Here is a 22,160-nt window from a genome sequence, read left to right as displayed (position 1 = left end):
CCTTTTTACAGATGAGGTAACTGAGGCCCAGAGAAGTGAAGTGATTTGCCCAAGGTCACACAGCAGACAAGTAATAATAATAATCATGGTATTTAATAATAATAATAATGATGGCATTTATTAAGCACTTACTATGTGCAAAGCACCGTTCTAAGCACAGGGGAGGTTACAAGGTGATCAGGTTGTCCCATGGGGGGCTCACAGTCTTCATCCCCTTTTTACAGATGAGGTAATTGAGGCCCAGAGAAGTGAAGTGACTTGCCCAAGGTCACACAGCAGACAAGTAATAATAATAATCATGGTATTTAATAATAATAATGATGGCATTTATTAAGCACTTACTATGTGTAAAGCACTGTTCTAAGCACTGGGGAGGTTGTTACAAGGTGATCAGTTTGTCCCATGGGGGGCTCACAGTCTTAATCCCCTTTTTACAGATGAGGTAACTGAGGCCCAGAGAAGTGAAGCGACTTGCCCAAGGTCACAAAGCAGACAAGTAATAATAATAATCATGGTATTTAATAATAATAATAATGATGGCATTTATTATGCACTTACTATTTGCAAAGCACTGTTCTAAGCACTGGGGAGGTTACGAGGTGATCAGGTTGTCCCACGGGGGGCTCACAGTCTTCATCCCCATTTTACAGATGAGGTAGCTGAGGCCCAGAGAAATGAAGTGACTTGTCCAAAGTCACACAGCTGACAATTGGCGGAGCCGGATTTGAACCCATAACCTCCGACCCCGAAGCCCGAGTTCTTTCCACTGAGCCATGCTGCTTCTCTAGTTTGTTAAGCACCTCTCTATTTGGTAATATAAGAATAATAATGATGGTATTTGCTAAGCGCTTACTACGTGTCAAGCACAGCTCCAAGCGCCGGGATAGAGACAAGCTAATCAGGGTGGACACAATCCCTGTCCCACGTGGGGCTCACAGTCTTAATTCCCATTTTACAGATGAGGTAACTGAGGCCCAGAGAAGCTAAGTGACTTGTCCAAGGTCAAAGAGCAGACATGTGACGGAGCCGGGATTAGAACTCAGGCCAATTCCCGATCCACTAGGCCACACTGCTTCTCTGAAAGCATGGCTCATCATCAATCGTATTTATTGAGCGCTTACTATGTGCAGAGCACTGTACTAAGCGCTTGGGAAGTACAAATTGGCAACCTATAGAGACAGTCCCTACCCAACAGTGGGCTCACAGTCTAAAAGGCTCATGCACGGGGAAAACCCATTACGCGACCCCCCTGGCGTGAAGCAGGCTCTCCTAGGAGGGAATTGCTGCGGAGTCATTAGCCTAGTCAGATATAACGCGGGGGGCTGGGAATGCCGCAAAACTCCTTGGTTCACCCAAGCCTATTCCAGACTTTTAGGGGATCCCTATTCCCTGAAGCCAGGGCAGGGAGGTGGAGACTGTCACCTCACCAATCAATCAATCAATCAATCAATCAATCGTATTTATTGAGCGCTTACTATGTGCAGAGCACTGGACTAAGCACTTGGGAAGTCCAAGTTGGCAACATATAGAGACAGTCCCTACCCAACAGTGGGCTCACAGTCTAAAAGGGGGAGACAGAGAACAAAACCAAACGTACTAACAAAATAAAATAAATAGAATAGATACGTACAAGTAAAATAAATAAATAAATAAATAAATAGAGTAATAAATATGTACAAATATATATATACATATATACAGGTGCTGTGGGGAAGGGAAGGAGGTAAGATGGGGGGATGGAGAGGGAGATGGGGGGAGAGGAAGTAACGGGCTCAGTCTGGGAAGGCCTCCTGGAGGAGGTGAGCTCTCAGCAGGGCCTTGAAGGGAGGAAGAGAGCCAGCTTGGCGGATGGGCAGAGGGAGGGCATTCCAGGCCCGGGGGATGACGTGGGCCGGGGGTCGATGGCGGGACGGGCGAGAACGAGGTATGGTGAGGAGATTAGCGGCGGAGGAGCGGAGGGTGCGGGCTGGGCTGGAGAAGGACAGAAGGGAAGTGAGGTAGGAGGGGGCGAGGGGATGGACAGCCTTGAAGCCCCAGGGTGAGGAGTTTCTGCCTGATGCGCAGATTGATTGGTAGCCACTGGAGATTTTTGAGGAGGGGAGTAATATGCCCAGAGCATTTCTGGACAAAGATAATCCGGGCAGCAGCATGAAGTATGGATTGAATACTTCACCACGTAGTCTCAGATCCCCCAACCTCCTGAAGCTGCTTAATTAATCTTGACCTAAACACAGAAACCAAACTAGGGGAGTGTTGAGACCCCCTGGATAGAGGGTGATGAGAGCTCAGAAATTGGTAGGCCGCGGGATCTCTCAAAGTACCCTCCAAGAGGGGCAAGAACGGTATCATCCTGATGTGGGATCTCCCAAATCAATCAATCAATCAGTCGTATTTATTGAGCGCTTACTATGTGCAGAGCACTGGACTAAGCGCTTGGGAAGTACAAATTGGCAACATATAGAGACAGTCCCGACCCAACAGTGGGCTCACAGTCTAAAAGGGGGAGACAGAGAACAAAACCAAACATACTAACAAAATAAAATAAATAGAATAGGTATGGACAAGTAAAATAAATAAATAGAGTAATAAATATGTACAAACATATATACATATATATAGGTGCTGTGGGGAAGGGAAGGAGGTAAGATGGGGGGATGGAGAGGGGGACGAGGGGGAGAGGAAGGAAGGGGCTGAGTGTGGGAAGGCCTCCTGGAGGAGGTGAGCTCTCAGCAGGGCCTTGAAGGGAGGAAGAGAGCGAGCTTGGCGGATGGGCAGAGGGATTGGGGGCATTCCAGGCCCGGGGGATGACGTGGGCCGGGGGTCGATGGCGGGACAGGCGAGAATGAGGTAAGGTGAGGAGATTAGCAGTGGAGGAAGTACTTAGACTGCTAGCTCCAAGAGGGGCAAGAACGGTATCATCCCGATTACCTTGTATCTACCCCAGTTCTTCCCCCTCTCAGGAAGGCACCTGGAGAATTGCCAATATTTTCCCAGTCGCAGCTACGGGAAGGAGAGTCAATCAATCAATCGTATTTATTGAGCGCTTACTGTGTGCAGAGCACTGGACTAAGCGCTTGGGAAGTACAAGTTGGCAACATATAGAGACGGTCCCTACCCAACAGTGGGCTCACAGTCTAAAAGAGTCAGGCACAGGCATACCCGTTCTAGTCCCAGCATGGGCAATGGCTAGCGAGGGCAAAGCCATCTTATATGTTTCTATTAATAGACTGTGAGCCCGTTGTTGGATAGGGACCATCTCTATATGTTGCCAATTTGTACTTCCCAAGCGCTTAGTACAGTGCTCTGCACACAGTAAGTGCTCAATAAATATGATTGAATGAATGAATGAATGAATCCCCCCTCCCAGCCCCACAGCACTCATGTCTACATCTATCATTTTATATGTTTCTATTAATAGACTGTGAGCCCGTTGTTGGATAGGGACCCTCTCTATATGTTGCCAGTTTGTACTTCCCAAGCGCTTAGTACAGTGCTCTGCACACAGTAAGTGCTCAATAAATACAATTGAATGAATGAATGAATGAATGAATCTCCCCCTCCCAGCCCCACAGCACTTATGTCTATATCTCTCATTTTATATATTTCTATTAGTAGATTGTGAGCCCGTTGTTGGATAGGGACCATCTCTATATGTTGCCAATTTGTACTTCCCAAGCGCTTAGTACAGTGCTCTGCACACAGTAAGTGCTCAATAAATACAATTGAATGAATGAATGAATGAATCCCCCCTCCCAGCCCCACAGCACTTAGGTCTATATCTCTCATTTTATATATTTCTATTAGTAGACTGTGAGCCCGTTGTTGGATAGGGACCATCTCTATATGTTGCCAGTTTGTACTTCCCAAGCGCTTAGTACAGTGCTCTGCACACAGTAAGCGCTCAATAAATACGATTGAATGAATGAATGAATGAATCCCCCCTCCCAGCCCCACAGCACTTATGTCTAATATCTCTCATTTTATATGTTTCTATTAATAGACTGTGAGCCCATTGTTGGATAGGGACTATCTTTATATGTTGCCAATTTGCACTTAGTACAGTGCTCTGCACACAGTAAGCGCTCAGTAAATATGATTGAATGAATGAATGAATGAATGCTACATCAAAATTCACCTGTGTTGGGCAGCAGCAGCACGGGGGGAGAGTTGAGGGCAGGGGCTCAAGTTTACTGCACAGAAGGAGGTTATGGTAGATCACTTCTGGATTTTCAACAAGAAAACTCTATGGATACACTTCCAGAACGATTGCAGTTGGAGGTGAGGCGTTCTGGGAGAGATGGAGTCGCTATGGGTCCGAGACGACTGGACAGCATAAGACAAGACCCCAGCGCTTAGAAAAGTGCTTGACACTTAGTAAGCACTTTACAAATATAATAATAATAATACTGTCTCCTTGAAGAGTGCAAGAGGAATCACCCAAGACTACTTTACTATAGCTTTGAAACAGTTCCGCTAAGTTCCTTCCTTCCATCCTTCATTCATTCAATCGTATTTATTGAGCGCTTACTATGTGCAGAGCACTGGACTAAGCGCTTGGGAAGTCCAAGTGGGCAACATCTAGAGACGGTCCCTACCCAACAGCGGGCTCACGGTCTAGAAGGGGGAGACAGACAACAAGACAAAACATATTAACAAAATAAAATAAATAGAATAAATATGTACAAGTAAAATAAATAGAGTAATAACAACTTTGGAAGACCTAACTAGCCATTAGAGAAGCAACGTGGCTCAGTGGAAAGAGCCCGGACTCTGGAGTCAGAGGTCATGGGTTCAAATCCCGGCTCCGCCACTTGTCAGCTGTGGGGCCTTGGGCAAGCCACTTAACTTCTCTGTGCCTCAGTTACCTCATCTGTAAAATGGGATTAAGACTGTGAGCCCCACGTGGGACAACCTGATCACCTTGTATCCCCCCAGCGCTTAGAACAGTGCTTTGCACATAGTAAGCGCAAAACTCACTTCACTTCTCTGGGCCTCAGTCACCTCCTCTGTAAAATGGGGATTAAGACTGTGAGCCCCATGTGGGACAACCTGATCACCTTGCATCCCCCCAGCACTTAGAACAGTGCTTTGCACTTAGTAAGTGCTTAACAAATACAATTATTATTATTATTATTATTATAAGACCGGCCAGCCCTTGGGCAATAGGTAGTATTGCCTATTCATTCATTCAATTGTATTTATTGAGCGCTTACTGTGTGCAGAGCACTGTACTAAGCGCTTGGGAAGTACAAGTTTGGAACATATCGAGACGGTCCCTACCCAACAGCGGGCTCACAGTCTAGAAGGGGGAGACAGAGAACAAAACAAAACAAAATATATAAACCTAGTGGAAAGAGCATAGGATTTGGAGTCAGGAGATCAGGATTCTAGTCCTCACTCAGCCGCTTGTCTGCTCTATGACCTTGGGTAAGTCGACTTGGCTTTTCGGAGCCTCAATTTCTCCGTTCCTTAGTTCCTGTTCCATATGCCGGCGTGTCCTGATTTGGCCCTAATGTGTCCTACTTAGGATCATCATCATCATCATCAATCGTATTTATTGAGCGCTTACTGTGTGCAGAGCACTGGACTAAGCACTTGGGAAGTACAAGTTGGCAACATCTAGAGACAGTCCCTACCAAACAGTGGGCTCACAGTCTAAAAGGGGGAGACAGAGAACAAAACCAAACATACTAACAAAATAAAATAAATAGAATAGATATATACAAGTAAAATGAATGAATAAATAAATAGAGTAACAAGTATGTACAAACATATATACATATATACAGGTGCAGTGGGGAAGGGAAGGAGGTAAGATAGGGGGGATGGAGAGGGGAAATAAAATAAAATAAATAGAATAGATATGTACAAGTAAAATTAAATAAATAAACAAATAGAGTAACAAATATGTACAAACATATATACATATATACAGGTGCAGTGGGGAAGGGAAGGAGGTAAAATGGGGGGGATGGAGAGGGGAATTAAAATAAATAGAATAGATATGTACAAGTAAAATAAATAAATAAATAAATAGAGTAACAAATATGTACAAACATATATACATATATACAAGTGCAGTGGGGAAGGGAAGGAGGTAAGATGGGGGAGATGGAGAGGATCAAAACAAAAATGCGGGCAAACAGGACTTTTCCCTCACAGGAGGCTTCAGCAGCTGACGAAAAGCCCGGGTGGGCCTGATAACCCCCATTGCTCCTTTTCCCTGACTTTCCAGAGGTGGGAAGCAAAGCTACAGGAGAATGTTCTCATCATCATCATCATCATCAATCGTATTTATTGAGCACTCACTATGTGCAGAGCACTGTACTAAGCGCTTGGGAAGTACAAATTGGCAACATCTGGAGACAGTCCCTACCCAACAGTGGGCTCACAGAATAAAAGGGGGAGACAGAGAACAAAACCAAACATACTAACAAAATAAAATAAATAGAATGGCTATGTATAAGTAAAATAAATAAATATGTACAAACATATATACATATATACAGGTGCTGTGGGGAAGGGAAGGAGGTAAGATGGGGGGGATGGAGAGGAGGACAAGGGGGAGAGGAAGGAAGGGGTTCAGTCTGGGAAGGCCTTATCTCCCGTCTCCACAGTTTGGAGCACCAGCACACCCTCCGCCGGTGCAGAAGCCGAAGGGGACAACTTGGGGGAGAGAGAGAGGTTTTGAGACACCCATTCTGGCTTCTCTGAAGTGCTGAAGACATCTCCAGGCTATTTTCAACCAATCAATCCATCAGTGATACTTATTGAGCGCTCACTGTGTGCAGAGCACTGTATTAAGCGCTTGGGAGTGTACAGTATAACAGAGTTGGTAGATATGATCCCTGCCCACAGCGAGTTTACAGAGCTTGCTGTCTTGGGGGAGCTTACAATCTAGAGGAGGTATATTCTATATTACTGGGTAACCCAATAAACATTTACACTAGGGGCTCTTTAGCGGGAGGCAAATTTGGGATTCCCCTCATTCCTCCTGAAAGTGTCTATCCCCCCATCTTACCTCCTTCCCTTCCCCACAGCACCTGTATATATGTATATATGGTTGCACATATTTATTACTCTATTTATTTATTTATTTATTTATTTTACTTGTACATTTCTATCCTATTTATTTTATTTTGTTGGTATGTTTGGTTCTGTTCTCTGTCTCCCCCTTTTAGACTGTGAGCCCACTGTTGGGTAGGGACTGTCTCTATGTGTTGCCAATTTGTACTTCCCAAGCGCTTAGTACAGTGCTCTGCACATAGTAAGCGCTCAATAAATACGATTGATTGATTGATTGATTGATTGTCAGGGATTCTGGACGAGGGGGTGGGAATCGCTCGAAGATCCTCTCCGGAGTGGGATTCAAGACTGTGAGCCCCTTGTTGGGTAGGGACTGTCTCTATATGTTGGCAACTTGTACTTCCCAAGCACTTACTACAGTGCTCTGCACACAGTAAGCGCTCAATAAATATGATTGAATGAATGAATTCGGGAAGTCTCGGTTATATACAGTGCTCTGCACACAGTAAGCGCTCAATAAATGCAACTGAACGAATGAATCTAGCTTTACTTCTATTTATTCTGATGACTTGACACTTGTCCACGTGTTTTGTTTCGTTGCCCGTCTCCCCTGTCTAGACTGTGAGCCCGTTGTTGGGTAGGGACCGTCTCTAGATGTTGCCGACTTGTTCTTCCCAAGCGCTTAGTACAGTGCTCTGCACACAGTAAGCGCTCAATAAATATGAATGAATGAATGAATGAATGAATATGCATGACGTGGAACGGAGCAAGCCGTGAAATTATCGCCATCTCCGTGTCTGCCCGGGGCTCTCCATGTCTTGGGTGCCCTTCTACTTCCCAAGCATCTAAATTCCTGCCCTATTTCCTAGTTACATCCCTGAATTTTCTGTGTTCCTTCGTTCCCAGATCTCCATTTTCCTCCTGTTTCTAGGTTGAACTTCCCGTGGCCCCGATTCCTGAGTTTCTAGTCTTGGTATAAAATCACGTGTAATCTCAGCTTCTTATAATCCTTCGCTGCTGTTCTTCCAGCCCACCGATAACTCCCCCGGCTCCCCCTCGTTTGTTTAATAATAACTGTGGTATTTGTTAAGCACTTACTATGTGCCAGGCACTGTACTAAGCGCTGAATTAGACGCAAGCGAATCAGGTTGGACACAGTCCCCGTCCCACATGAGGCTCACGGTCCCAATCCCCATTTTTACCGATGAGGTAATTGAGAAGTGACTTGCCCAAGGTCATCCAGCAAACAAGGAAATCCAGCATGGCCTAATGGATAGACTTTTAGACTGTGAGCCCACTGTTGGGCAGGGACTGTCTCTATATGTTGCCAATTTGTACTTCCCAAGCGCTTAGTACAGTGCTCTGCACACAGTAAGCGCTCAATAAATACGATTGATGATGATGATGATGATGCTGGAGCACGGGCCTGGGAGTAAGAAGGCCGTGGGTTCTAATCCCAGCTCTGCCACTTGTCTGCTGTGCGTCCTTGGGCAAATCACTTCATTTCTCTGGGCCTCAATGACCAAATCTGTAAAATGGGGATCGAGACTGGTAGCCCCATGTAGGACGGGGAATGTGTCCAACCAAATTTTCTTGTATCCACACCAGCGCTTAGTACAGTGCCTGGCACACAGTAAGCATTTAACAAATACCCCATTATTATTATTGGAGAAGCAGCATGGCTCAGTGGAAAGAGGCCGGGCTTTGGAGTCAGAGGTCACGGGTTCGAATCCCTGCTCCGCCAATTGCCAGCTGTGTGACTTTGGGCAAGTCACTTCACTTCTCTGGGCCTCAATGACCAAATCTGTAAAATGGGGATCGAGACTGGTAGCCCCATGTAGGACGGGGAATGTGTCCAACCAAATTTTCTTGTATCCACACCAGCGCTTAGTACAGTGCCTGGCACACAGTAAGCATTTAACAAATACCCCATCATTATTATTGAAGAAGCAGCGTGGCTCAGTGGAAAGAGGCCGGGCTTTGGAGTCAGAGGTCACGGGTTCGAATCCCGGCTCCACCAATTGCCAGCTGTGTGACTTTGGGCAAGTCACTTCACTTCTCTGAGCCTCAATTACCAAATCTGTAAAATGGGGATCGAGACTGGTAGCCCCATGTAGGACAGGGAATGTGTCCAACCAAATTTTCTTGTATCCATACCAGCGCTTAGTACAGGGCCTGGCACACAGTAAGCATTTAACAAATACCCCATTATTATTATTGAAGAAGCAGCGTGGCTCAGTGGAAAGAGGCCGGGCTTTGGAGTCAGAGGTCATGGGTTCGAATCCCTGCTCCGCCAATTGCCAGCTGTGTGACTTTGGGCAAGTCACTTCACTTCTCTGGGCCTCAATTACCAAATCTGTAAAATGGGGATCGAGACTGGTAGCCCCATGTAGGACAGGGAATGTGTCCAACCAAATTTTCTTGTATCCACACCAGCGCTTAGTACAGTGCCTGGCACACAGTAAGCAATTTAACAAATACCCCATCATTATTATTGGAGAAGCAGCGTGGCTCAGTGGAAAGAGGCCGGGCTTTGGAGTCAGAGGTCACGGGTTCGAATCCCTGCTCCGCCAATTGCCAGCTGTGTGACTTTGGGCAAGTCACTTCACTTCTCTGGGCCTCAATTACCAAATCTGTAAAATGGGGATCGAGACTGGTAGCCCCATGTAGGACAGGGAATGTGTCCAACCAAATTTTCTTGTATCCATACCAGCGCTTAGTACAGTGCCTGGCACACAGTAAGCATTTAACAAATACCCCATTATTATTATTGAAGAAGCAGCGTGGCTCAGTGGAAAGAGGCCGGGCTTTGGAGTCAGAGGTCACGGGTTCGAATCCCTGCTCCGCCAATTGCCAGCTGTGTGACTTTGGGCAAGTCACTTCACTTCTCTGGGCCTCAATTACCAAATCTGTAAAATGGGGATGGAGACTGGTAGCCCCATGTAGGACAGGGAATGTGTCCAACCAAATTTTCTTGTATCCACACCAGCGCTTAGTACAGGGCCTGGCACACAGTAAGCATTTAACAAATACCCCATTATTATTATTGGAGAAGCAGCGTGGCTCAGTGGAAAGAGGCCGGGCTTTGGAGTCAGAGGTCACGGGTTCGAATCCCTGCTCTGCCAATTGCCAGCTGTGTGACTTTGGGCAAGTCACTTCACTTCTCTGGGCCTCAATTACCAAATCTGTAAAATGGGGATCGAGACTGGTAGCCCCATGTAGGACAGGGAATGTGTCCAACCAAATTTTCTTGTGTCCACACCAGCGCTTAGTACAGTGCCTGGCACACAGTAAGCATTTAACAAATACCCCATCATTATTATTGGAGAAGCAGCGTGGCTCAGTGGAAAGAGGCCGGGCTTTGGAGTCAGAGGTCACGGGTTCGAATCCCTGCTCCGCCAATTGCCAGCTGTGTGACTTTGGGCAAGTCACTTCACTTCTCTGGGCCTCAATTACCAAATCTGTAAAATGGGGATCGAGACTGGTAGCCCCATGTAGGACAGGGAATGTGTCCAACCAAATTTTCTTGTATCCATACCAGCGCTTAGTACAGTGCCTGGCACACAGTAAGCATTTAACAAATACCCCATTATTATTATTGAAGAAGCAGCGTGGCTCAGTGGAAAGAGGCCGGGCTTTGGAGTCAGAGGTCACGGGTTCGAATCCCTGCTCCGCCAATTGCCAGCTGTGTGACTTTGGGCAAGTCACTTCACTTCTCTGGGCCTCAATTACCAAATCTGTAAAATGGGGATGGAGACTGGTAGCCCCATGTAGGACAGGGAATGTGTCCAACCAAATTTTCTTGTATCCACACCAGCGCTTAGTACAGGGCCTGGCACACAGTAAGCATTTAACAAATACCCCATTATTATTATTGGAGAAGCAGCGTGGCTCAGTGGAAAGAGGCCGGGCTTTGGAGTCAGAGGTCACGGGTTCGAATCCCTGCTCTGCCAATTGCCAGCTGTGTGACTTTGGGCAAGTCACTTCACTTCTCTGGGCCTCAATTACCAAATCTGTAAAATGGGGATCGAGACTGGTAGCCCCATGTAGGACAGGGAATGTGTCCAACCGAATTTTCTTGTAACCACACCAGCGCTTAGTACAGTGCCTGGCACACAGTAAGCATTTAACAAATACCCCATTATCATTATTGGAGAAGCAGCGTGGCTCAGTGGAAAGAGGCCGGGCTTTGGAGTCAGAGGTCACGGGTTCAAATCCCTGCTCCGCCAATTGCCAGCTGTGTGACTTTGGGCAAGTCACTTCACTTCTCTGGGCCTCAATTACCAAATCTGTAAAATGGGGATCGAGACTGGTAGCCCCATGTAGGACGGGGAATGTGTCCAACCAAATTTTCTTGTATCCACACCAGCGCTTAGTACAGTGCCTGGCACACAGTAAGCATTTAACAAATACCCCATTATTATTATCGGAGAAGCAGCGTGGCTCAGTGGAAAGAGGCCGGGCTTTGGAGTCAGAGGTCACGGGTTCGAATCCCGGCTCCACCAATTGCCAGCTGTGTGACTTTGGGCAAGTCACTTCACTTCTCTGGGCCTCAATTACCAAATCTGTAAAATGGGGATTGAGACTGATAGCCCCATGTAGGACAGGGAATGTGTCCAACCGAATTTTCTTGTAACCACACCAGCGCTTAGTACAGTGCCTGGCACACAGTAAGCATTTAACAAATACCCCGTTATCATTATTGGAGAAGCAGTGTGGCTCAGTGGAAAGAGGCCGGGCTTTGGAGTCAGAGGTCACGGGTTCGAATCCCTGCTCCGCCAATTGCCAGCTGTGTGATTTTGGGCAAGTCACTTCACTTTTCTGGGCCTCAGTTCCGTCATCTGTAAAATGGGGATGAAGACTGTGAGCCCCACGAGGGACAACCTGATCACCTTGTAAGTTCCCCAGCGCTTAGAACGGTGCTTTGCACATGGTAAGCGCTTAATAAATGCCATTATTATTATTATTAAGTGGAGGAGCCGGGATGAGCTGGGGTCCCTGGAGGGGGTTCCCGTTCCTCCGTTTTTCCGGGACCCTTGAGATTCAGACAGGAGCATTGCTGAGCATTCCCTGCCCTGGGCAGAGCGGCTAATCCAGGATTACGGCCTAACGGGCACCTTTATTCTTAGCTAGCGACCTCGAGGCCGGACCCAAGTAGCTTAAACACTTAATGCCGGAATAATTCCGGCTCCTGACAACTGCCGGAGAGGTGGTCCTTGTCTGGTCCAGCGCCTGGCATTCCTGCCTGGATGCAGACCCGCTCATCCGAGAGCCGGTCCCAGGCTCTCGGCCCACCCTCAAACTGCCATTAATAATAATGATGGCATTTGTTCATTCATTCATTCATTCATTCATTCATTCAATCGTATTCATTCATTCATTCAATCAATCATATTTATTGAGCGCTTCCTGTGTGCAGAGCACTGGACTAAGCGCTTGGGAAGTACAAGTCGGCAGCATCTAGAGACGGTCCCTACCCAACAGCGGGCTCACAGTCTAGAAGGGGGAGACGGACAACAAAACAAATCAACAAAATAAAATAAATAGAATAGTAAATAGGTACAAGTAAAATAGAGTAATAAATATGTACAAACGTATATACGGGGGCTGCGGGGCTCCCAGTCTTAATCCCCATTTTACAGGTGAGGGAACTGAGGCACAGAGAAGTGGAGTGACTTGCCCCGGGTCACACAGCAGACAAATCCCGTCTCTGCCATTTCATCATCATTCGTATTTATTGAGCGCTTACTGTGTGCAGAGCACTTGGGAAGTAGTACAAGTTGGCAACATATAGAGACAGTCCCTACCCAACAGCGGGCTCACAGTCTAGAAGACTGTTAAGCGCTTACTATGTGCAAAGCACTGTTCTAAGCGCTGGGGAGGTTACAAGGTGATCAGGTTGGCCCACGGGGGGCTCACAGTCTTCATCCCCATTTTACAGGTGAGGGAATTGAAGCAGAGAGAATAATAATAATAATGTCGGTATTTGTTAAGCGCTTGCTATGTGCAAAGCACTGTTTTAAGCGCTGGGGACGTTACAAGGTGATCAGGTTGGCCCACGGGGGGCTCACAGTCTTCATCCCCATTTTACAGGTGAGGGAACTGAGGCACAGAGAATAATAATAATAATGATGTTGGTATTTGTTAAGCGCTTACTATGTGCAAAGCACTGTTCTAAGCGCTGGGGAGGTTACAAGGTGATCAGATTGTCCCACAGGGGGCTCACAGACTTCATCCCCATTTTACAGGTGAGGGAACTGAGGTACAGAGAATAATAATAATAATAATGTCGGTATTTGTTAAGCGCTTACTATGTGCAAAGCACTGTTCTAAGCGCTGGGGAGGTTACAAGGTGATCAGGTTGTCCCACGGGGGGCTCACAGTCTTCATCCCCATTTCACAGGTGAGGGAACTGAGGCAGAGAGAATAATAATAATAATGATGTCGGTATTTGTTAAGCACTTACTATGTGCAAAGCACTGTTCTAAGCGCTGGGGACGTTACAAGGTGATCAGGTTGGCCCACGGGGGGCTCACAGTCTTCATCCCCATTTTACAGGTGAGGGAACTGAGGCACAGAGAATAATAATAATAATAATAATAATGTCGGTATTTGTTAAGCGCTTACTAAGTGCAAAGCCCTGTTCTAAGCGCTGGGGAGGTTACAAGGTGATCAGGTTGTCCCACGGGGGGCTCACAGTCTTCCTCCCCATTTTACAGGTGAGGGAACTGAGGCACAGAGAATAATAATAATAATGTCGGTATTTGTTAAGCGCTTACTATGTGCAAAGCACTGTTCTAAGCGCTGGGGAGGTTACAAGGTAATCAGGTTGTCCCACGGGGTGTTCACAGTCTTAATCCCCATTTTACAGGTGAGGGAACTGAGGCACAGAGAATAATAATAATAATGATGTCGGTATTTGTTAAGCGCTTACTATGTGCAAAGCACTGTTTTAAGCGCTGGGGAGGTTACAAGGTGATCAGGTTGTCCCACGGGGGGCTCACAGTCTTAATCCCCATTTTACAGGTGAGGGAACTGAGGCACAGAGAATAATAATAATAATGTCGGTATTTGTTAAGCGCTTACTATGTGCAAAGCACTGTTCTAAGCGCTGGGGAGGTTACAAGGTAATCAGGTTGTCCCACGGGGTGTTCACAGCCTTAATCCCCATTTTACAGGTGAGGGAACTGAGGCACAGAGAATAATAATAATAATAATGTCGGTATTTGTTAAGCGCTTACTATGTGCAAAGCACTGTTTTAAGCGCTGGGGAGGTTACAAGGTGATCAGGTTGTCCCACGGGGGGCTCACAATTTTAATCCCCATTTTCCAGATGAGGTAACTGAGGCACAGAGAAGTGAAGTGACTTGCCCAAAGTCACACAGCTGACAGTTGGCAGAGCTGGGATTTGAACCCCTGACCTCTGACTCCAAAGCCCGGGCTCTTTTCCACTGAGCCACGCTACTTCTCTGTGGTGATCAGGTTGTCCCACGGGGGGCTCCCAGTCTTCATCCCCATTTGACAGATGAGGGAACTGAGGCCCAGAGAAGTGAAGTGACTTGCCCAAAGTCACACGGCTAACAATTGGCGGAGTCGGGATTAGAACCCATGACCTCTGACTCCAAAGCCCGGGCTCTTTCCACTGAGCCACTCTGCTTCTCTTCACTAGCCATCAGAAATGCAGTTCTCCTCCATTTTAGAAACTAACCATCAGGTTTCCAAGTCCTCGTCCCTCTCGACCTGCCCTTTCCCCACCAGATTTTTCCTGTTTTTTTTTCCCTCAGGGATAGGAACAGAACTCAGGGTTCGCTGAGCTGAAGAAGATCCCACTGGGAATGCCAACAGAGAAAGACCGTGATTCATTGGAAAGAGCCCGGGCTTTGGAGTCAGAGGTCATGGGTTCAAATCCCAGCTCTTTGGGCGAGTCACTTAAATTCTCTGATCCTCAGTTACCTCATCTGTAAAATGGGGATTAAGACTGTGAGCCCCATGTGGGACAACCCGATCACCTTGTAACCTCCCCAGCACTTAGAACAGTGCTTTGCACATAGTAAGCGCTTAATAAATGCCATCATTATTATTATTATTATTATTGTAACCTCCCCAGCGCTTAGAACAGTGCTTTGCACATAGTAAGCGCTTAATAAATGCCATTATTATTATTATTATTATTGTAACCTCCCCAGCGCTTAGAACAGTGCTTTGCACATAGTAAGCACTTAATAAATGCGATTATTATTATTTTCATTATTAACTTCAGAGCTGGGATCCATCTCCCAGAAAAGGTAAGGCATTGTTGGAATTGGAATTTTACTCTATTTATTTATTTATTTATTTATTTATTTTATTTGTACCTATCTATTCTATTTCTTTTATTTTGTTAGTATGTTTGGTTTTGTTCTCTGTCTCCCCCTTTTAGACTGTGAGCCCACTGTTGGGTAGGGACCGTCTCTATATGTTGCCAATTTGTACTTCCCAAGCACTTAGTACAGTGCTCTGCACATAGTAAGCGCTCAATAAATACGATTGATGATGATGATTGGTGGAGAAGCCTTGAGGGTGGAGGCAGAGATGCATAATAATAATAATAATGATGATAGCATTTGTTAAGCGCTTACTAAGTGCGAAGCACTGTCCTAAGCGCTGGGGGGATACAATGGGATCAAGTTGTCCCACTGGGGCTCACAGTCCCCATTTTCCAGATGAGGTCACTGAGGCCCAGAGGAGTGAAGTGACTTGCCCAAAGTCACACAGCTGACAAGCGGCGGGGCCGGAATTAGAATGAATGAATGATGGCATTTATTAAGCGCTTACTATGTGCACAGCACTGTTCTAAGCGTTGGGGAGGTTACAAGGTGATCAGGTTGGCCCACAGGGGGCTCACAATCTTAATCCCCATTTTCCAGATGAGGGAACTGAGGCACAGAGAAGTCAAGTGACTAGCCCAAAGTCAGACAGCTGGTAATTGGCAGAGCCGGGATTTGAACCCACGACCTCTGACTCCCAAGCCCGGGCTCTTTCCACTAAGCCACGCTGCTTCTCTGGGCACGAGCCCTCCTCCCTCCCCATTGTAGGAACAACTACTGAGAAGCAGCGTGGCTCAGTGGATAGAGCACGGGCTTGGGCGTCAGAAGGACGTGGGTTCCAATCCCTGCTCCGCCACTTGTCTGCTGTGTGACCTTGGGCAAGTCACTTTACCTCTCTGTGCCTACGTTCCCTCATCTGTAAAATGGGGATTAAGACTGTTAGCCCCTTGCGGGGCAGCGTGGCTCAGTGGCAAGAGCCTGGGCTTTGGAGTCAGAGGTCATGGGTTCAAATCCCGGCTCCGCCAACTGTCAGCTGTGTGACTTTGGGCAAGTCACTTCTCTGTGCCTCAGTTACCTCATCTGGAAAATGGGGATTAAAACTGTGAGTCACCTCTGGGACAACCTGATCACCTTATAACCTCCCCATAAGCACTTAACAAATACCATCATTATTATTAGGGGAAGCAGCGTGGCTCAGTGGAAAGAGTGAGGGCTTGGGAGTCAGAGGTCATGGGTTCGAATCCCGGCTCCGCCACTTGTCAGCTGTGTGACTTTGGGCAAGCCACTTAACTTCTCTGTGCCTCTGTTCCCTCATCTGGAAAATGGGGATTAAGACTGTGAGCTACAAGTGGGACAACCTGATCACCTTGTAGCCCTCCCCAGCGCTTAGAACAGTGCTTTGCACATAGTAAGCGCTTAACAAATACCACCATTATTATTATTATTATTGTGCCACTGTTGGGTAGGGACTGTCTCTATATGTTGCCAACTTGTACTTCCCAAGCGCTTAGTACAGTGCTCTGCACACAGTAAGCGCTCAATAAATACGATTGTTGATGATGATGATGATGATGCTGGGAGCTGGGACAAGCTCATCTCCTCGGTTCAGTTAAAGCTGGGGTCGGATGGCGTTAGTGAAATGGAAGCCAATAATAATAATAATAATAATGACGGTATTTGTTAAGCGCTTACTATGTGCAAAGCACTGTTCTAAACGCTGGGGAGGTTACAAGGTGATAAGGTTGTCCCATGGGGAGCTCACAGTTTTAATCCCCATTTTACAGATGAGGTAGCCAAGGCCCAGAGAAGTGAAGTGACTTGCCCAAAGTCACCCAGCTGACAATTGGCGGAGTGGGGATTTGAACTCATGACCTCCGACTCCAAAGTCCGGGCTCTTTCCACTGAGCCACGCTGCTTCTCCAATAAAGTCTCTAAGCCCACTGCCGGGTAGGGACCGTCTCTATATGTTGCCAACTTGGACTTCCCAAGCGCTTAGTACAGTGCTCTGCACACAGTAAGCGCTCAATAAATACGATTGATTGATTGGAGTGGCCGGTGAGATGGAAGATAGAGAAATGAAGAGGGTTTGAGGTTGGCTGCAAGAATTGAAGGATGGGTAACACCTCGAGCTCTAAAGAGAGAGGAACAGTTCACTCATTCAATCGTATTTATTGAGCGCTTGCTGTGTGCAGAGCACTGTACTAAGCGCTTGGAAAGTACAATTAGGCAACAAATCGAGATGGTCCCTACCCAACAACTTAGTTAGCTAGTGGTAACAGTTAGCTAGTGGTAGAGACGGGAGGAAGAAAAGAAATGCCAAATAGCGGTATGGAAATGTAGATGTTGAGGGATAGGCAACTGCTTAGCTACGGGAGGGAAGAAAAATGGTTAAAAAGCAGTCGAAATGGGAAGCAGAGGAAAAGTGAGGTAGAGAGAAAGATAAGTGAGTCCAGTTAGGTGGACAAAAGAAAGTGCTAAGCGCTCAGTACAGTGAGCCTGTGAGCCCACTTTTAGACTGTGAGCCCACTGTTGGGTAGGGACCGTCTCTATATGTTGCCAATTTGTACTTCCCAAGCGCTTAGTACAGTGCTCTGCACACAGTAAGCGCTCAATAAATACGATTGATGATGATGATGATGATGATGATACAGTGCTCTGCACACAGGAAGCGCTCAGAAACACGACTGAATGAATGAATAGATGGATAAAGGAAAAGATGGCTTCAAGCAACCAATCAATAATAATAATAATAATAATAATGGCATTTATTAAGCACTTACTATGTGCAAAGCACTGTTCTTAGTGCTGGAGAGGTTACAAGGTGATCAGGTTCATTCATTCATTCATTCAATCGAATTTATTGAGCTCTTACTGTGTGCAGAGCACTGTACCAAGCGCTTGGGAAGTACAAGTTGGCAACATATAGAGACGGTCCCTATCCAACAGTGGGCTCACAGGCTAGAAGGACAGAGAACAAAACAAAACATATTAGCAAAATAAAATAAATAGAATAAATATGTACAAATAAAATAAATAGAGTAATAAATACATACAAACTTATATACAGGTGCTGTGGGGAGGGGAAGGAGGTAAGGCGTGGGGAGGGGGTTGTCCCACGGGGGGCTCACAGTCTTCATCCCCATTTGACAGATGAGGTCACTGAGGCCCAGAAAAGTGAAGTGACTTGCCCAAAGTCACCCAGCTGACAAGTGGCGGAGCCGGGATTTGAACCCATGACCTCTGACTCCAAAGCCCGTGCTCTGTCCACTGAGCTACACTACTTCTCTATGATATTTATCAAGCCCTTATTGGGTGCAGAGCACTGTAGAAAGCGCTCAGGAGAGCCCAATACAATAGAGGAGCTAGACCCGAGGCAGGAATGGACTAATCAATCAACCAATCAATCGTATTTATTGAGCGCTTACTGTGTGCAGAGCACTGGACTAAGCGCTTGGGAAGTACAAGTTGGCAACATATAGAGATGGTCCCTACCCAACAGTGGGACTGCACAGATATGCTCACCTGGGGAGCTCACCTGCCCTCCCTCTGCCCTTCCGCCAAGCTAGCTCTCTTCTTCCCTTCAAGGCCCTGCTGAGAGCTCACCTCCTCCAGGAGGCCTTCCCAGACTGAGCTCCTTCCTTCCTCTCCCCCTCGTCCCCCTCTCCACCCCCCCCATCTTACCTCCTTCCCTTCCCCACAGCACCTGTATATATGTATATATGTTTGTACATATTTTTCACTCTATTTATTTATTTATTTAATTTATTTCTACATATCTATTCTATTTTATTTTGTTAGTATGTTTGGTTTTGTTCTCTGTCTCCCCCTTTTAGACTGTGAGCCCACTGTTGGGTAGGGACTGTCTCTATATGTTGCCAATTTGTTCTTCCCAAGCGCTTAGTCCAGTGCTCTGCACATAGTAAGCGCTCAATAAATACAATTGATGATGATGATGATGATGATGATGATGACCCCATTTTATCTTTAGAACCCACCTTAAAAGTCAAAATTGCCGAAACTATTTCTTCCACCCCCAGGGCTACATCACTCTCTCTAAAGAAGCTCTCTGGTACCCATCCTCAGAGATGTCTCTCTCTCTGGACACCCCTAGAGATCATCTGAACTTTGAACCTGTGCATATACTTTAATTCTATTTGTTCTGACGATTTTGACATCCGTCTCCATGTTTTGTTTTGTTGTGTCTCCCCCTTCTAGACTGAGCTAGAGATCATCTGAACTTTGAACTTGTGCATCTAGCTTTAATTCTATTTGTTCTGACGATTTTGACCCCCGTCTCCATGTTTTGTTTTGTTGTCAGTCTCCCCCTTCTAGACTGTGAGCTAGAGATCGTCTGAACTTTGAACTTGTGCATATACTTTAATTCTATTTGTTCTGACGATTTTGACACCCGTCTCCATGTTTTGTTTTGTTGTCTGTCTCCCCCTTCTAGACTGTGAGCCCGTTGTCGGGTAGGGACCGTCTCTATATAATAATAATAATTGGCATTTGTTAAGCACTTACTATGTGCAAAGCACTGTTCTAAGCGCTGGGGAGGATACAGGGTGATCAGGTTGTCCCACGTGAGGCTCACAGTCTTAATCCCCATTTTACAGATGAAGTAACTGAGGCCCAGAGAAGTTAAGTGACTTGCCCAAGATCACACAGCAGACATGTGCTGGTCAGGATTCGAACCCATGGCCTCTGACTCCAAAGCCCGGACTTTTTCCACTGAGCCACGCTGCTTCTCTATATGTTGCCGACTTGGACTTCCCAAGTGCTTAGTACAGTGCTCGGCACACAGTAAGCGCTCAATAAATACGATCAAATGAATGAGAGGTGTTTTTAGAATTCAGCTGTCTACTCCGCTGTCAAGACAAACCAGTTTCTGGATGACCTGAAGCCAGACAAGCCCACCCCCCGTGCGGGAAATGTAATTCGCTTTGGGGACGAGGAAGGCAGCTGCCCAAATAACCCTCAGGAATGACAGGTTAGGTTAGGACATAGACTAACCCGTATTTCCAAGAAGTTATGCGGCATCACGGGGGGCGGGGGGAAGAGCGAAAGGTTGAGGAGATTTCCCACGGCAATATTTCACTGGGCTAGGAGAAAAACCCTCGCCAAAGTGGCAGGAGGAGATGGGAAGAAATGGCACCGTCTAAGAAAAAGAATCCATCCTCTCCCTTATGACGAGGCATCCTGACCTAACCGTTGTCCCTATTCGGGAGGATAAATAGATATCATATACTGCTACCCTCATCCTTTGCTTCTCCCTGATCCGGAGTCGGGATATGTGAAGTCTTTGGGACAAGGAGAGGAAACAATGGGCCCTGGGACAGGAATGAAGGGGTGGCGTATCTATGCTCCATGTCCCGTTCTAACAGTATTCCTGGGACTACATATCGTAAGACACGCTTGGAGCAGCAGCAATCGTTCAAGGCCCCAGTACTTGAAAGTAGAGGCTCCTGTCGCAGCTGATATTTCTACAGCAGCCCCAGTAAATTGGGGGACTCTAAATACTCAGGGCCTCCCCTGGACCAACTGTCACCCCAGTCCCTGCCATTGTCCACTCTACAGATACACACTCGTGCGCGTGCGCGCACGCGTAATCGATGAGTTCTGTCACAGATCTACGGAGAGGAAGATAGACAGCGATGAACTCGGTGGCTGACCCATAGATAGGCTCGCCCGGGGACGGAGACACGAAAATGACTCACGGAGGCACATCGAAAGACGTGTAGATGTGCACCTGGGGACAGGGAGAAAAGCCCAGCAAGGCCCAGCCGGCCCATCCCCCTGTCTAGAAGCAGACCCCAGTGTCGCACAGCTGCTCATCAACCCCCGCCACGGACTCTCCCCCCATCACCCTCCAAGCTGACCCGATACGTTCAGCTCTACCTCATCGTCATCTTCCGCAAGGTCTCCCCGAAGCTCGCCCAGAGCTGACCCTCACCCTTTTCCACAACCACCGCCGCCCTCTTCCCCACTTCCAGGACCAGCAATCTGCCATCCCCCGACCCTAGACGAGTCCTCACACGACCCCCAACGCCCCCCTCCCCATTCACTCTTTCATTCATTCGGATTTATTGAGCGCTTACGGTGTGTACTAAGCGCTTGGCAAGAACAAGGTCTGATCCCCAGACCTGGCCCACTCTCCCACCGCCCCCCTAGCCTGACCTGGCGTCCCCAGCCTGCTCTTAGGGGACCAGATGGGCTCCCCCTCCCCATCCTCTTCACCCTTCATCACCCCCACCACCCAGAGGACCCTCTTCCTCTGGCCCCCATCTCCTTGCAGATACCCAAAGCTTGTCCAGGGGCTCAGGGGGGTGAGAAGTGGGCCTCCTTCGCTGGGCCCAAACGCCCCGAGCTCCCTCTCACCTTTGGAGGCTGCGTCGGTGGCGACGATGGAGCCGGGTCCTGGGGTCGCGGGAGTGATGGAGATGGGGATGGGGATGATGGGGGGCTCCGGAGGGACCCTAAGGCCGGAGCATCGGGGGGCCGGAGCCGGCTCTGAGGGGTGCGTGCGGTGGGCTGGCAGCTGGCGGGGTGTCAGGCGGGCCTGGGGGAGGAGGACCAGGAGGAGGAGGAGGACCAGAGGAGGGGGAGGACCAGGAGGACCAGGAAAAGGAGGAGGCGCGTGGCAACGGGCGGGAGTGAGCAGCAGGAATGCGGCTCTGGGAAAGGAGGACAATAGGCTGGCTGGCTGGCTGGCTCCCCCCGCCCCCGCCGCCCCCTCCCGCGGGAGCCTCGGGACCATCTGGAGCCTCCTGCCCCGCGGGGGCCAATGGTCCCCCACCCCGCTGCCATGGCAACCCCTCCTCCTCCTGCTCC

At 47.6% G+C, this 22,160-nt stretch overlaps 1 protein-coding gene across 1 annotated transcript in view; it reads right to left on the bottom strand.

Annotated features, from left to right (window-relative positions):
- SPTBN2 (spectrin beta, non-erythrocytic 2) overlaps positions 1 to 21,929 on the bottom strand; it is a 174,730-nt gene extending 152,801 nt beyond the window's left edge. The window contains exon 1 of the mRNA XM_038764161.1: positions 21,708 to 21,929. The gene's annotated coding sequence lies outside the window, so the exon portion shown is untranslated. The remainder of the gene's footprint in view (positions 1 to 21,707) is intronic.
- Positions 21,930 to 22,160: the final 231 nt, after the last annotated feature.

This window comes from Tachyglossus aculeatus, chromosome 22 (assembly GCF_015852505.1).
Source record: "Tachyglossus aculeatus isolate mTacAcu1 chromosome 22, mTacAcu1.pri, whole genome shotgun sequence".
NCBI classification, from domain to species: domain Eukaryota; kingdom Metazoa; phylum Chordata; class Mammalia; order Monotremata; family Tachyglossidae; genus Tachyglossus; species Tachyglossus aculeatus.
The sequence above is the reverse complement of the archived record's forward strand: the minus strand, read 5'-3'. Positions and strand labels throughout refer to the sequence as shown.